The sequence below is a fragment of the Cryptotermes secundus genome, unplaced genomic scaffold (assembly GCF_002891405.2).
Source record: "Cryptotermes secundus unplaced genomic scaffold, Csec_1.0 scaffold408, whole genome shotgun sequence".
NCBI classification, from domain to species: Eukaryota; Metazoa; Arthropoda; class Insecta; order Blattodea; family Kalotermitidae; genus Cryptotermes; species Cryptotermes secundus.
The window spans coordinates 1,723,385-1,741,330 of NW_019724588.1; positions in this window are offsets into that span (position 1 = coordinate 1,723,385).

Below are 17,946 nucleotides of genomic sequence, written 5' to 3' on the forward strand. Positions count from 1 at the left end.
ACCATGGACAAGTCTCTTTTAAATTTATTTCGCAGGAACAATAAAGTGGAGAGACCTAAACCCGGCACAGTTACTCCTGATTCAGGCTGCAGCACCAGTGAACGTTGAGGCCTGACTCTGCAGCGCTCGTGTGGCCCCAGCCTTTGACTGAGGCCACACGAGCGCACAAAATGCGTCCGTTGTAAAGAACGTACTTTATGACGGACGTTGCTGAGGACACCGCACAGTTGCAGAATGCAATGGAGCCAGAAAAAAAAAAGCGTAGTATTCGCCTCTCTTGTTTATTTCTACAACTGACATCACGACGTTCTTTACAACGGACGCATTTTGTGCGCTCTTGTGGCCCCAGCCTAGCTCACACCCTGAGCTGCAGTATCTTCACGAATGTTGACTCTCTCATGGCTTCCATCAGTTTGTAATGATCCACAGTCGAACAAGTTCACTTTCTTGAGAAGATACACAAGGAGACCATTACTTATCAACTTCTAGATTATATTAGAAATAAAGGATTATTTACGAGATTTGAAGTTTTAAAAGGACATGCACTCCTTCCAGCGTGACTGATATTTTTTCTCCTTTAGTTTTTTATATTTGACATGTTTCGGTCTGAGAGACCATCTGAAGAGGACCTCTTAGACCGAAACATGTTAAGGATGAAAGGTTAAAAAGAGTCAGACTGGACGGAGCTGATAACCTTTCAAAATATTGCTACTGCGACGGACCATGATGAACCAAAACAGATTTGAAGTTTTCACTACGATGAACTCTAGATTATGATCTTTGGGGTGTGCTATCACGTAGTCTCATGGGTAATTCACAGGGTTTCGGACAAATATCCTGCCTTCATCAAGGACATTTTTAATTTATGATTCGAGACTCTTATGGGGACAAGTAATAATTGTGATAATAATCAAACCTTACAAGTACGGTGACTGTAGGGGCAACAATTAAAGTGCTAGGGTAGCCCAATAAATATAGCGAACGCCTACATTCTGGACGACCATGGTTCGATACTCGGTAAAGATATGACATTTCTACACAGCGTCCATATCGGTTTTGGAGCACACCCAGCCTTGTATCCAGTGAGCATCGAGGTTAGAGGGCCTTGGTGTGAATTTGAACACTAACCTCATCTAATACCCAGATGAAGACTAGTGGAGCTAAACCTCCGCTCACACATATGCCATCGTTGCTACAGAAGGAATGTCGAGTCGGTATTGCTTTTCCTTTCGTGCTGTATTCTCGGATGTCAAGACTGATGGCGAGGTCCGCCCTCTCCAGTGGTTACTAGGAGCTGATTCCTGGGGGGTAGATCGATCTGAGTGTGAAGCTGACCTCTAGCCTCTTCCCGTTGAGGGCTTTAATAATGGTTGGAGCCTCACCTTCACTGCCTCATACATCTCCATAATGTAGTACTTTATTTAGAGGATGGTTCTTAGTGTATTTATCGATTCGTTCAGGTGTGGAAATTGCGTAATAGAATCGTGATGTAGCTCAGGGTATGGCCAGGGACGGTCTGCTACCAACACGTATGAACTTTCGCTTTCCAGGAAATGCGAAAAGTTTACTGACTGACAGCTTCCCAAGAAGGACTCTGCTGTCGAAGTATGACAGTCATGCTCTAGACATACATGTCTATGTCTTTCATCGTCCGTTGTTTTCAGTGAGATATTTGTAGCAGGCTAATTATCTGCCGATCACAGTGGCCGCGCGGCCTAAGGCATGAAATGTCTTCGTCATGGGTTCGAATCCGACTCAAGGCATGGATATCTGTCAGCGTTTATTCTGTTTTCGTGTTAGGTAGCGGCCCTGTGACGGGCTGTTCCCCCGTCCAAGGAATCCTACCGTCTGTCAGAAACTCGGACTATACAACATAAAAATACAGGATACTCAGTGAATAATAATACATTGGAAAGCATGTGGATAGAAGCATTCACGCCAAAATTTAAGGTATTTAGTGCCGACTGTTACTTTCTTGCTAAGATATGGTTCGTACTGTATTGCTGTTATATGGAAGAGTGTAATATGATACAAGTTCAAGTTGCTACGGCCATGCCGAAGACAAGTATATACCAGATGATTCAGGGAGAAGATAGGGGAGGGTACGATACCGGTGGTAGTGATCATGTTAGTTGCTTATTATTTTCTTGATTTAAGATACCGTATACTGAAGACACACAAATAGTCGCGACCAAAGAAATAACCAATTGACAAGCGCGTGTGACTGTATCTTGTTTGTTTAATTTTGTATCATGTACTTTGAAAGTCACTCACCCGTTAAGCAGGATCTTAGTTTCAGGAAAAAAGTATTATTCATTATCTTGTTTGCAAAGGCTTGTTATGGCCGCGTGGTAGCTCAGGCGGTTAGTCGCCGGCTTCACATCGTTAGGGCTCGGTTTCGACCCAAGGTATGGTAATACGGTATTTATGGCAGACAAAATGTCAATGCAGAAGGTGTTTTGCAAATACTTCGGGATTCTCTGTGTATTTAGATTTCCTATAAAAACCGCACTTCAAATGTATTACGGCATCATTATTTCTCTTTCTCAGTTCTTCCGGGCAGTGGGATGTCCGTCAGTNGTAGCGCTTAATTAGTTAAGCACAAGGACAACTTTACATTTATTATTATTATTATTATTATTATTATTATTATTATTATTATTATTATTATTATTATTATTATTGAAGGAATCTCGGTAAACCGAACAGAAATTCTCTTACGTGCTGTAGGAGATCGACCCGTACACAGAAATAAACGCAAGGAAATCTTCGTGTCTCTTTATCAAAACACTGAACGAGCTACTATATAAAGCAGACGGCACGTAGCTCAGCTTCTGCGTGTAATTACGGAGCTTCTGCGTGTAATTACGGAGCTTCGGTTCGTCTGACCAATATGCTCATGTGTCTTCTTAAATGGCACAGTGTAATGGAATTCGTTGCATTCAGCGTAGAAATTTCTAAATTTGATGAATAAGAATGTCCTAAAAGTACAGTTACTCTCCAAGTTATAGTGTATTTATGTATGTCTTTTCTCTTTCATAATTGAAGATATCGTCAATTCTCTTCGTACTTAAAAATACTCGTAAATATGTTCTGAGTTGAAATACGCACTCTCCCATCCACCGGTTTATTAAGTTTGAACTCTGAAAGGGTATTGATGCTCTGCAGCTGTGTGGGAAGTGGGGTTTCCTTATTCACAGCCAGATGGCCTTACGAAAGCTGGAAACTAGCGAAGAAAAGAAAAAAGAACAAGGAAAAGCGAAAACAAAACTTGAGAGACCTGAAAAAAATAAATAACAAAATAATGTATAGGAGAAATCTGAAATTATACGGCAATGCAGTTGTTTGGTCATCTTTAAGACATTACTTAACTTGATTACGACGTGGCAGCAACGCCGTTTTGGAATCAAATATAGCTTGGACTTACAAAGAGAACGTTTATGAAGGAAAAATTAAAATTTTAATCCTTCTTGCAGATAAGACTACACTGCTCTGATTAACATAAATTTTCAAATTATTGCGAAACGAAATGACACTTTGATTGTTTAACTCGTGTCACATTTCCTCAGCATTTCGATCACTAACTCCGCTTTAATGCGGCTTCTCCTGCCTGATAAATGTGCATACCAAAGCTTGAAATTAAAATAAGACAGTACACATTTTATTTTTTCATAAATACAAGAAGTGCTGGGAAGAACTGATCGCCTGTTTTCTTTTGATGCGTCACGGTCTGCATAGAAAACAACGCGTCCAGCAATTATTCTATTGAAGCGTGTGTTCGTTGCCGCTTGAACATATTTACCTTGGTGTCGCCTAGCAACGATGGGAGGGACATACAGGGATTTATGAAAAACGCCGTTGAAATTGGTTCAGGTGCCATGACATATATGCCAAGTTTCATAAAGATTGGCTCATGCGTTCAGAAGTTAATGGGGGGGGGGGAAAGAAATAAAAATATCATGCTAATGGCATGAGCCTACTTTTAGTTTTTTAAAAATAAAGAAAGTAGTCTAATAAAAAGTTAAATTGGTTAGACTATAACGAGGCCACGGAAGTAAGTTCAATTGATCCAACCCCGTCCACATCTCCCTCGAGCTGTTCTGCTTTCCCCGCCAACCTGCTTCCTTGTGTACCCCCTTCAACCGTCGAGCGATGGCCGTTATATTCACGGGAATGTTGGTAGTGATTCCTTTCGCTCTTGACATGGAGTTTATGCTGATTAATATAGATCGAAGCTGGCTGCAGGGGAATACAGTGGTAGGTAGAAAGGGAAATCCTCGAGGACCATAATCTCCAGCATTCCTCAAACTTCCTTGCTTGGTCTCAGTGTAATAATCTGACAGAGAAATTCTCCTTTCTGAATATGGACATTCCCGCAAACAAATTTACAGGCTCAGAAAGGTTTACCTGTCCATCATTAGCAGTGCCTATCGCTGGGTTGTCATATTCACAAGGGGTAAATAATTGCTTGTTAAATACAGGTATGTGTTAGTTGTATCACTATGCATGGTGAAAATGGGTTAACCACAGAAATTCACTGCGAACATTAACAAGTGCTTTGCCATTGAAGATAAACCCGTACTCCGTTGTCAGTTCATAATTTTTACCCTCTCTTTCTCTCCATTGCTCATTAGATTGTCTCGTAGCGAACCAGAGCTAGGCAACGACTCAGTATACAAATTCCAGCGAACATACAACCACCGGAACTGTGTTCTCTGTGGACTGTGCTGAAACTCGTTGCTAGGTAACACAACAATACCCGACGAGAGAAGATGTGTTTTCTGTTTGGTCCGCCCCATGCCCAGTGCTGAGCAGTTGGCCAATAGACACATTCTGACAACAGAAGAGATGTTTTCTGTGAGGTCCGTGCCGAGATTCTAAGAGAGTTAAATTCCGAGGCTAGAGCTGTAGTAGGACAGAAGAATGCAAGAAGTCAGTCGTAGAACGGGAATGAGAGTTCAGTAGGTTGTCGGTAGGAGACAGCCACGGGAAGTTAATAGTTAAAGAAAAATTAGAAGTCAGCCTTTGAAGTCTTAGTGTGTAATTAGAAGGTATAGTCACAGTGAGACTGTTTTAATTCCGTTACCAGGGTACGACTAGTGAAGACTGAGAATCCTAGTGTGTATGTAACGGTGAACCGTAAATTATGTCAATCAGCGACAGCGCTGTATTGTAAGTACGATTTGATGGTATGAGGTGTTAATAAATCTATTCATCAATCGAAACCCCGTCTATAATCACTAATATACGTGACGATACCTGCTTCATTCGCTCAGTCAGTTTCTTCAGTAGCACAATTCACTAAACGGCGGTTCACCAAGTAGAACACAGCGCTTGGGCCTGTTCGTTAGCTCTACAGAGAGCCGAATTAAAACCATTACATAATTTCTGACCGGAACATGAATTACGTGAACGTCAAAGGGGCCGTGCGGCGGTCGTAATGTCTTTATGGCGTGATTCATATTATCACCCAATATTAAATTATATTTCACTCTACTCTTTATTACATAAAGTTCTAAAGTGTACTTTTGGTTTTCAAAGCAATGACCTTTTAAATTCGTGCCACAGGACATGAAGGGGTATATATTTCTCCAACATAATCATGTATCGTTCTACACATCATGGATTGTGGTCGGTATGGGAGTTTTATCAGTACTGACATTTTTTTCCCTAGGCTACTCATTCACTGGAGTCATGTAAAGCGAAAATTTTTATCACTTTACGTAAATAACTCCACGAAACTGAGTGTTTCTTGTGTAACCAACAGTCCCCCAGTCACTGAAGAATATCCCAAAATTTCATGGAACCTGAAGGTTCACAACTGTGTTCACAAGAGCCTGCACTGATTCCTATCTTCAACCATATCAATCCACGATCCATTTGAATATTATCCTCCCTCATACATCTGTGTCTTCCTAGTGATATCGTTCCTTCTGATGTTCCCAGAGAACCCTTCTATGCGTTCCATTTGTTCTCCATTCGTGCCACATGCCCTGCTCAGCTCATCCTCCTGTATTTTTTCATTATAATTATGTATGGCGAAGAGTACAACTCATGAAGCTCCTCATTATGAAATTTTCTCCGGCCGCCTGTCCTTTTTCGGTCCAAATATTTTCCTCAGCGCCCTGTTCTCAAATACTGTCAACCTGTGCTCTTCCGTTAATGACAGAGAAGGTTTCACACCCGTACTAAGCTACAGAAAATATATATATATATAGTTGTATATGCGTAAATGTTTACGCCTTATATGGCAGACGGAAAGACGCAAGTTCTAGATATCTATTAAACCATCAACCTATTTATTCGACCCGTTCACACCCCACTCATCAATCCATCCACTTATTTATCTATTTATGTCTGTTTATGTTTCTCTTTTTCTTGCGTAACTGTTTTTATGTTTGTCTGTCTACATCCGTCCGATCGTCCCCCTCACCCTGCTATCTATCTATGCATACAGCTAACTCCACGGGGGAGTATCCTCCTGGAAAAACTAGCAGTTTCTCAGCTGGTCAGTACATGAATACGTCAAAAAGCGGTGTAAAATATTGCAATAAACCAGCAAATGACGCAACACTTCATAACATCTGTAGAATAATCAAAATATATTTGATTTCACTCCAATGGGAGAACTTTTTTGTCATAATGAGTTCTGGAAAATCCTGAAGGGTTTGAAATTGTCAAAGAACTTTTTATACAGAAATGGAAGTATCCACACCAACAGAAGTTGCAGTGAGAAGAGCTGGGACACAGTAATAATGATATTAATGCTACTGCTGCTAGAGCCAGGATAGCGCAGTCGGTTTATCGATTGGCTACGGGCTGGACGACCGAGGGGTCTAGTTCGAGCCCCGGTAGGGTCAAGAATTCTCTCCTTTCCACGTCGTTCAGACCGGCTCTGGGCCCACCCAGCCTCCTATCCAATGGGTACCTGGGGCTTTCTCCCCGAGGATAAAGCGGCAGGGGCGTGAAGCTAACCACTCACCTCCAACTAATACCGAAGTCAAGAAAACCTGGATCTATACGTTCACACCCCCATGTGTCTTCATGGTGTAGTGCTTAATTAGTTAATCACAGAGACAACTTTACGTTACTAATTTTGCTGCTACTGCTAACACCGCCACCATCACTGTAACCACCAGCGGCACGTCATTTATTGAAGTGCTTGACAACAGATAGAAGCCAATTAGACGCAAGCTTTGACGAAAAAATGCTCTAATACAGAAATTGTATAGAGACGCGGACAAAGACGATAAAACAGAAAGCCAAAGACATAATACCAAGGAATAAACAAATTAAATAGCAGAAGGAGACTGAATAAAAACATTAAATATTGTTACGTGTATGTTATAATGCCGGTCATGGTAGCCGAGCGGTCTAAGGCATGCACTGTCTTCGCTTGCTCGGAAGCCGGGATCGTGGGTTCGAATCCCACTCAGGGCATGGACGTTTAGTTTGTGTATGTGCGTTTTTCTGTGTTTGTCTACAGGTAGAGGCCTTGCGACGAGCTGATCACTCGCCCAAGGAGTCCTACCGAATGTGTAAGATCTAGAAAAACCGAAGTGAACGGAGAAGATCATGGAGGTAGGCCTAGGCCCACTGGGGCTGTAGTGCCAAGGAAAAAAAAAGTTATAATAATAATAAAATAATAGTAATTGGAATATATACTGTTTTGAATGCTGCAAAGGACCTCTAAGCTAGCACCGTGAGCATTGATTCTGTGCAACTTAATTTTGCTCCGTCCACTCCTTACCAACAAAATATTGATCAGGCTTCTTCCTGGACCAGTATAGAACAAGAGACGGGCAGTCCCGTTACAGCTGTTCACTGCCCTTTTGCAACTGTTACTCTTTGCCTCGGGGGTTCACCTGTTAATGATAAAAGGTAAATGAAAAGGGATAGGAGATATATGTGACAATCATGGTGGCGCCGCCGTCTAAGGCATGAACTGCCTCCGCTCGCTCCGACGCTGGGATCGTGGGTTCGAATCCCACTCAAGACATGGATATCTGTGTGTGTGTTTATTCTGTGTTTGTGTTGTCCTATATGTAGGCAGCGGCCTTGCGACAGGCTGATCACTAGTCCAAGGAGAGATTACGAAACTGAAGAAGAGGCCTGGGCCCAACAAGGGCTGTAAGGCCATTGGTGAATGAAATGTGATAAAAAGCGAGCTAGGTGATTCGGTTTCAAACAAGAGTCCGAAATTGCGTCTTTGCTATTGGATGGCCCAAGATATCTTCCATATACTTTCCAAAATATTTACTGTCAACCCGTCCTACCACGTATGTAGTTTAAGTTACTAAATAGCTACTGCTTCTTCTGATACTACCACTACTACTGCAACTACTGACTGACCGTTTGACACGCTAGTTCAAATGACTTATTGTAACATCTGGGAAGAATGTGAGGATGGTTCCCCAAGCCAAGCGAGGAGATCTGTCACTCGTATTTCAGCATCGTGCTAGATTCTACATCAGTCAAGATGCTGAGTAGCTTAGTACAATCTCTCACGAGAGTATCCAGTAACACGAAGGCCTAACAATTTATGGACAATATCGGCTTTTAGAGAATATATGCCACCGTTTTCTTTCTTTACAGTCATATGTTTCATCCTCAGAAATGTCCACCAAAAGAGGGAGCTTTGCTCATCTTTTCCCAGTATAAATGGAAGATTCTTCTTGATTTTAACCCAGTAATTGCCTGATGCGCCGGTCACGGTAGCCGAGCTGTGTAAGGCTTGAACTGTCTTCGATTTCTTGGAAGCCGGAATCATGAGTTTGAATCCCACACAAGGCATGGATGTTTGGTATGTGTATGTGTTTATTCTGTGTTTAGGTAGAGGTCTTGCGACCAGCTGATCCCCCGTCCAAGGAGTCCTACCGTCTGTAAAATAATCAGAGGCCAGGGCCCAAGGGCTGTAGAGCAAGGAAAAAAAATGCCCGATGCGCTAGGATATTTAAGGGGCTATGACACTTGACACTGACCCAATGGCTTTTATGTGCATTCTGAAAACTTATTGTTTCATTTCAAAGGAAACCTATGATTCGTGAGGTTGGCAACACCGTTGATGCGAACGAGTGTACAGTGGAAATAGGCTTCCTTCTGGTCATTTGGCCAAGTCTTCTCTCTTCCCCCGCATTTCCTCTACTCATCTTGTCCCGCACTTTATTCTCGTCTTTATATTCGTCTCTAACGATCCGTTCGCTGCTGGCAGTCCCCCCCCTCCTCACCTCCCACATTCCTGCTACTGTTCTGACTCCATCTCCTTTTTTCTTTCCAATTTCATTCCCTCCTCCTCGTGCCTTCTCCTTGGTCCATTACTTTTACGCCCACAGCCTCCTCCCACTACTCAAATTTGATCAATCTAATTCTGTCTCTTTTTATTCTCTGATCATTTGGATCTCCTTAGTTTTATCGCTTTTCTTGGGCTGTGTTTCCCTTTCATTTCCCCTCCTTTTCTAATCACTCAAATTCACTATCCTCATGACCAGTCCACATTTGTTGCCTTCTTCCTCGTGTTGTTCGTGACCCCGTGTCTACGTGATTTACATTTACAACATGAACCTTATAATTGGTTGTGGAGGGGATTATCACTGCGTTAGTCCTGTACAGTACGGATCAGGGTGGTCCTCAGATATATCTCCTGAGAAAATTGTTCTTCTTGTGCTTTGTCATGTATTTGGGTCCTATCTCATTTGACTTATGCTAACATGTTTATGATTTAGAGTAATGGAAGTCGTAAAATGAGAATACATGCCTGAGAAGACATTCGCCAGAGGGTTTGACTTAAATTTCATTCTCGAGCTATAGATTGGTTATTTCTGTCTGAAAGAGTAGTTGAATTGGTATAGTAAGAAGGTACTTTACTACCATGGCGTATCCTAACCAAATTTATTACAGAAGGTCGGTATTATAAAAAAAACAACTCCCTGTCTTTTGTCCACAAGCAAATTATACCGACCGAGCGACTGCCGCTTGTCGGAGAACTTAGTGCCAAATTAGCGAATAGAGGGTGTCGCATGGGCAGCTTAACGGATCCCATGGCCGTTAATCTCGGTTTTCTAGACCGGAGTCGCTACTTTTACATTCAGGTAGCTCCTCAACGTCGGTATTGTACCCTTCGTTTAAGTGAATTGCTTGATTTAAACTCATTTTTACAGCCACTTCTTGAGCTCTTGAACCCGACATTCAGTAATATTACATGTTCCTCTTGTGCTCTGTTCCGTTCTCCTTCACCGCAATGTCTATGGACAGGCTTCCTAGCAACTCTGCTCGTCTGGTGTGCATATAATTGTTACACAGGATTTTAATCACCTTAATTAGGTCACTGAAGAGCACTTCTTTTCGACGCATTTTTAGCCTGGGAAGGAACATTTGTGACATGCAAGGGGCATTATCGATCTGAAGGAAATATAATTGGCTGCAAAAGAACATTAATAACTGGAGTGCAGAGAGGCATGAGAACCTGACATGAGTGTTAGTGTCAGAAAAAGCGCAAGATGACATGCAAGGGACAGCAGTACCGGTCAAGGGACATGGGTGGTTGGTAGGAGTCCTTATTCAATTTCGAAGGACATGACTATTTGCAGTCGACACTGATGAATGGCAAAGGACTTCATTGATGGCCAGTAGGCTTTAGTGACTGGTAAGGACAGTAGTCACTTGCAAGTGGAATTGGCACTAGCACTGACTGGCGCTAACAGTTGGTGGATAAAAATGATCGAAGGTAAATATAAATTATGATAGTCAAAATGAACATTTGTTTACAAATCGCAATAAAGTTGCCCGAAACAAAAATCGCAATTAACACAGAGGCAACAGAATCACATTGCAGAGAAGCGTGTTAACTGAATTAGGGGCAAACCCGTAGTTCCGTATTCGACATTTGTTGCATCAGGTGTACATTGAAGCTGTGCCATAGAACATGAGTATTTTTCCATTACTTATGATATATTTTTAGCCAATATTATTAAAATTAATTTCTGTTTTACGACTGATATTGTGTGACATGTTAGAGCGGTTTGGCCGGCTTCAGATATAGCCACATAATGTTCAGTTGTCAGGCCTTTCTGACCAGCAATGCGATTAATGTGTGTCCTTTAAAATTATCAGTATGATTACTTACGTATTAAAATGTCTGTAGGATTTCAGCTTGCATATTTTTATTGCTAGTGGAGTGGGACTGAGTCCCTTATACTGCAGCCACTTCTGGCCTATTGTACCAACCCCAGATGATAGGTGAGGGTGATTGTGAAACAATTGGTGGAATGAAGATTGGCAGGGGAAACCGAAGTACTCGGAGAAAACCTGCCACAGCGCCACTTTGTTCACCACAAATCCCACTTCACCAGACCCGGGATCGAACCCGGGCCGCCGCGGTGGGAAGCCAGCGACTAATCGCTTGAGTTATGGCGCGGCCTTTCAGCTTGTAACTTCCAGTTATTAAGGATTTAACTTAATTTCTATCACATAAATGTGGACGTTGGGTGTTAATGAACAAGAGTTTGTGTGTTTTGGATATGCTATACGGACCCCATAATGTGTTATATCAATCACGTGTTCTTGTGATGATTTAAATGGAGGATGATGTTATGGGGAATGTAGCACTTATGCTGGGATGAGAAATGGGTGAGAAGTGTAATTCAGAAACATATAAGGAAAGAGGCTATTTGGAATACCTAAGAGTAGATAGAGTACAATGGATCTTAAAGAAATAGAATGTGAGGTTATGGTCTGAATTTTTCTTAACGAGAATTACAATGTATAAAGGGATCTTATGAATTCGGTAAGGAAAATTCGGGCTCCATAAGAGGGTAGAGATTCGTTTGCAGGTGTAGCAACTGTCAGCTTTTCACAGAGAACTCTTTCCCAAAGGTTAGTTGCATATGAATGTATGCTTTATCTTGATTAGCTGCTTTAAGGAAGTGGAATTAGTAAGACAGGTTGCAAAATATCCATACTGAGATTCCGAGGTACATCAGCTCTCCGCCTCTGCAGGCACAAGTAGCTCAACACATAACTACATCAACACTAATCCCAGACAATTACTGCAGCACTTAGCATCCATCTTAATGTCCAAGCTTCAGAACCACAGTGGGAATGTTGTTAACTTTAAATTGTTCAAAGTTCTGTACATATATTATTTTAATAACATGTTATAAACAATTTAAAGTTTCAGTGTGTATTAACTAACTGGCAATTTGTTTAAACGATGGAAATGTCTACAATGTAGACAGGGGTTGGAGGAAGAGAGGGTGGTAGAGAGAAATATTAGCTAGTATATTCCTTCACTCTCCATGCCTTTGGAGCAAGTCCAGGAAACCAGCTGCACGACCACTCACCCCATCTTGTGTTATGAAATACAACTAAAGTGACATTTAAGAGCCCAGCGCTAACGACAAATGAACTATCATATATCATTTCCACATCTCTCGCAAGTATCGAAGATTTGCAGCGTAAAGTACAGTCGTTTCAGCTCGAAACGTGATGTTGTGCTAGTCCTCATGTAATCTCAAATTAAAGGAACAAATGTAACGCAGTTTCATATGTAATGGCAGAAAATAGTGATATTTACTTCGAAATTGCTGTATTTGTTGTTTCATAAACATCTGCCAGTACAGTAATTCATTTTTCTTTCTTTATGTTAGCCAAACACATCAGCATGTCAGATCTAATTTTCTTAGCGCATGCAGGACAATAGGTATGTTAGTTATGCTTCATGCTGTCAAGCTTCAACAATATTATCAGCTCCAAAATAAAATGTAAATTACAGTCTAAGTCATCTGTTGTAAAGAGTTCTATCCTCCGGGATGTAACGCCTTGTATTCCGTTGAAAGTCAACCGTTTTTTCGAAGGAACATGTCACCTCCATCTTCTTCCTATATTTAGTTTAATTATTTGTACCGATTCCATGTCGCTAAAACCTCTGAAAATTATATATATATATATAAATTTTAACATAATATTATAATAATTTTCTCTAAAATTTGTGATTCAGATATTCCTCTGTGAACTGAGAAGTGTTCTTTTAATAAGTTACAATCCTTAGTGATGGTCTTTTGTGACCGAAACATGTCGGGGTTTTAACAACATATAATCAATACAGGAAATAATTAGATGCACGTAGATGATAATTTACGGATTTTTCTAAAATAGACAGTTCATCAAGAAAATTAACCCTATTAGATTATTTTGAGTCGTTTTGACGAAAGCTCTTGTGAGAATATGAGATTTTAATTTCTCACGGCAGTGAAGAATATTATTGTGGTCTTCTGGGTCATAACGCGTGGTGTGGTAGAAAAGTACGAAAATTTCAGAGTAACATCCTGCTTCCATTCTCAGGGTGGACGACGGATGCAGGATGTTCCTACGAAACGTTGGTTGCCTCCCTAGCAACTGCAGAATGTCGTAACAAATGACCGCAGTGTGACCCCTCACAGAAGATAATGTGCAACATAAGTGTGTCGGAGAAGTTGCCGCACCAGCACGGCGAACATTGGAAACTGTCGCTATACTCTTGTAGTGAAAGAAGGAAATGTGACGGGTGAAATCCCAGAACATTAAGATACTGAACCCTACTGTGGGCGAATCTAGGGTTACGGTGTTTCTTCTGGAAGCTTTCTCTTTCTTTTCGCTTGACTTGTCATTAGTAGTATTGCCACATCACACATTAAACTTGACTTAAACCTCCTCTGTTGATACATAAGCGATGTCTGAACACGCAGAAGAGTTCTGTCATATTTCTCTGAACTGTTCTCATAACTGACTCTGATATTAGTGTATATTGTTTCCTTCATAAGAAGTTACATGCAACGGATTATTATTTTTTTTATTGCTAGTGGGGTTGGACTAAGTCCCTTGTACTGCGGCCACTTCTGGACTATTGTACCAGCACCAGATGATAGGTGAGGGTGATTGTGGAGCAGTTGCTGGAATGAAGATTGGCAGGGGACACCGAAGTACTCGGAGAAAAACTGTCCCAGTGCCACTTTGTCCACCGCAAATCCCATTTGTCCAGACCCAGGATCGAACCCAGGTCGCCGCGGTGGAAAGCCAGTGACTAACCGCTTGAGCTATGGCGCGGCCTATGCAACTGATTAATTCCATGGTTAGTGTTCTTCTTCCGAAGTTAATACTCATTCACATAATAAAAAAAAATCTTCCATTTTGTGGCGTAATTTTGTAGGAGCCCGTAACGGACCTTATCCTGAGCCAATTCTTGCATTCCATGCCCTAACATCCTCTTCTAAATGTCCATTTTAATATTATCCTTCCACCTATGCTTAAGTCCCTCAGGTGGTCTGTTCGCTTTTCCAACAGAATCTTCTCTCTTCCGTGCGTGCTACATATTTCATCTCGTCTAACATCTGACATCACGTCATCTCATCCTCTTTTATTTTGTTACCCTTATAGAATAACGTTGACCTCCTCTGTAATCTAGTGGTCAGAGTTCCTGGCTACAGATCTAGAGGTCCCGGGTTCAATTCCCGGCGCTACCACGTTTTCTGACCTTGCTGCCATCTACGATCCGATTGTCTAGAAAATGTGGGAACCTTACCATCTCAAAACCCTATGAGCCTCCACGGCCTGATACAGGGATAGCTTTACTTTACTTACCACATTTTCTGAGAAGTAGTGGGTCTGGAACGGGGTTCTCTGCCTCGTGACGATAATTGAGGTAGATATTTCAAGGAAATAGCGGCCCCGGTCTAGAAAACCTAAATTAACGGCCGTGGAGATCCGTTGCGCTGACCACGCGACACCCTCTGTTTGCTATAGATAACACTAACTTCGCCGACAAGCGGAGGTCGCTCGGTTGGTAGAGTTCGCTTGCTGAGTACAGGCCATGGAGTTTATTATAGAATAAATTTTCGTAAAATGTACAAATAAAATAATTGCGCCTTCTGAAAGCATGTACTTGCACATTTGTACTTACGTCTCGCTTTAGCATAAGGTGTGACATTTTGTGTCACGGGATAGGGATATGGCAGTGTTCAGGGCGGAAGCAAAGCCGTTGCGATATATGCATATACACGGAGCCTTGTACTCGTACGAGCAGTATATTGTCCTGCCGGATCTGATCTCTGAGTGTCACATCTCTCGTTTCAGCATCACAAAGGATTTGTTGTCAGTGTTGCTTAATGGTGCACTAAGAAGATTATGTTAAGATGTGGAAAAGACATATTGTAAGTTTGAATATCACATTCCGTGAGTGAGTATGATCGTACATGTATTCAATTTCATGACATTTTCCGATACAAGAGAAATTTCGTTATTGTCAAGTGTAGGGGGGTACGCGTGACGAAAATAACGGGTTCTAGTTCGGATGATTGGATTTATTAGCACTTCGGTTTCACTCTCTCTCTCTCTTAATTAAAATTAATACACCTCTACATCTGACCTACAAACTATTCAATCACCGTTGCACACGCATTAGGATTCTCAATCCTTTCTAGTCGTCTCCTAGCAGTGAATCTCAACACAGTGGCATTTCAGTTCACTATGAAGTCTTCTCGCTATTTCGTCTTCAATCACTCTGCAACCTCGAACTAAAAATTCTTGTGGACTCACTCCTCCAGCTTACGACCTACTCGTTACTGCCCTTGAACTAACGCTGTCACTGCATTCACTTTTCTTATAAGCACTCTGCAAAGACCCCACAGAAAACACCGTATCTATTGTTGCTGACGTCACTGCTTACGAGGAAACGTGTTTACCGAGCCGTTGCTTAGAATCATATTGCATAGCCCTGTTATTCTACTGTTGCTTGACGCAGACCGCATAGAGAACGAAGCCTCATCTATTTCTACGTAACCTAGCAACGGACTGTTTACCAAGAACCTGTCTTTTTGGAACCTGTTTACCAACATGTTGCCTAGCAGAGGGAATACTTGCAACATTATCATTCTCTCATCTTACATTCTTTTTATTATGTGTGTCTTTGCACTTTGTACTTTCCAGTTACTGAATAGGGACGATACACATGAGATACGGTGTGCAGAACCCGGACCTCTGGACCTGTAGCCAGGAAATCTGAGCACTAGACCACAGAGGCGGTCCAGTTTCCTACACAGTGTATCAGATACATCCCAGAGAGTGGAGAACGTCGAACAAAATATTCTCTGCGGTTTGTTTCAATTTTTACTTTTCAGAAGAGAAGGATCAAATGTTAAGGCAAAACTGTAGAGGATTGTTTTATTTTCTGATACAGAATTTTATTTTTTAATTACGTCCACTGAAGTTGCTTGGGTAGATTATGGATTTTGAGTTGGAGGTGGAGGCTGATGGGTGCGGGGAGTCTGTGAGTCTGCATACCGCATTTTCCCAATAACTGAATATGGACGGGGTATAGCTGGAACTCTCTTCTTTCTCTCCAGTACTTAGACTTCCACCATTCTAGCATAGAGGAATGCAGGGAAATGAGCTCTTGATCGCTTCTAATTCTCTGGTTAACAAAGGCACTGTAATATAAAAGTGCTGTAACCATCGCCATAGAAGCCATATCGATTCGCAACGAAATGTTCAACTTTTGATACGTGATCACATTCGCCTTGCACTCGGAAATGAAATTAGAGATTCACAGTTCACTCTCCAGCTAAACCATCTCGCACTTCAGGTTTAATACTGAGCTAAGTATTTAGGCACTTGACGTTTAAGTACAACTTCGCGTCAGATAAATATATTAAAAATGGAGTGAAACGTCAATACATTAATGCTGGACAATAAAATTTGAATTCCTTCTTCAATAATTACACTGCAGTATCAGAGTTTTGCCTTCCATGTTTATTCCCTATAATTGTACATGCTGTAACAATGTATGACATAAAGTAACACATTTAACCTCCGCTACTTTCAGAAGTTTCTTTCCTGAAACATCAGAAATTAATTGATCTTTGTAATGGAGACATGTTTTGTAGAAGATAAGAAGTGGCACTCAGATTGGTATCTATGTGATGAAAAGTATTGCATTCTGTTAGAAGCTCGCTGAAGATTCGGAGCAAATGCTACATTCATGTTCAGGAGTGAAGAATAAGGGAAGCAAACCGCAAGAAAGGAGGGGGGGCTGTAGATATGCTGGCCACATTTTCTTTTTAGACAACTTACCCCAACGAAACGTACATAATGGATTTGAGGTCTGCTTGTCGCCTTCTTTTTGAAGCTTTCTTTCCTGACTTACTCTTCCACCGTGAGGATGGAAGTGGTACGCCTAAAACGCTGTTTTCCTTCTACCGAACTCCACAGCGATACATTAGAGAAGAAAATACTCTTCATGCAGATAGATATACTGTACCACTTCAGTTATGAACATCTGTCGTGCTTGCAAGTGAATGCCATAATCTATGTATCTTTGGTAACGAAGAATGTTATTAATTTTAAATACAAGACATGAAATGTTCTGACGTTTCATGAAATTTTCAATAGGAAGCTCTTATAATTTAATCCTGTACACATATGCAATTCATATCACACATTGCACCATGCGGATGTATACCTTCTGCTAGTAAGCAGGGCAGAATAGTCATTAATCAGCAACAGAACACTTCATAAAATTTTCCTTCTATTCCATTAAGTTACTTTCCATGGCTTGCTTCAGTTATACAATGTTGGGACTTCATACTGCTTCACATTTGCGAGATATTTTGTATTCTTATTCGAAATTTGTATTGCGAATTGATGCTGTGTTGCGAAAATGTAATGTTTCTCATTGACTGGCCTGAATATGAGCTGCAGTGATAAGCATAAAGACTAGATTTGTCTAATAGGATTCACAAACTGTGTAAAGTTCTTTTCTGATTGAAAGGGAAGCCCTAAATGTAATTACTTCCAGCGGGCTGTGTCTAAAGAAAATACTTCTATGAAATTGCCTCCTGACTGCTTCCAGGCACAATCGTGTTGTGTCTATAGTACGTGTATAGCGAAGGCAACTCTTTTGTGAATTCCTGCTTTCCG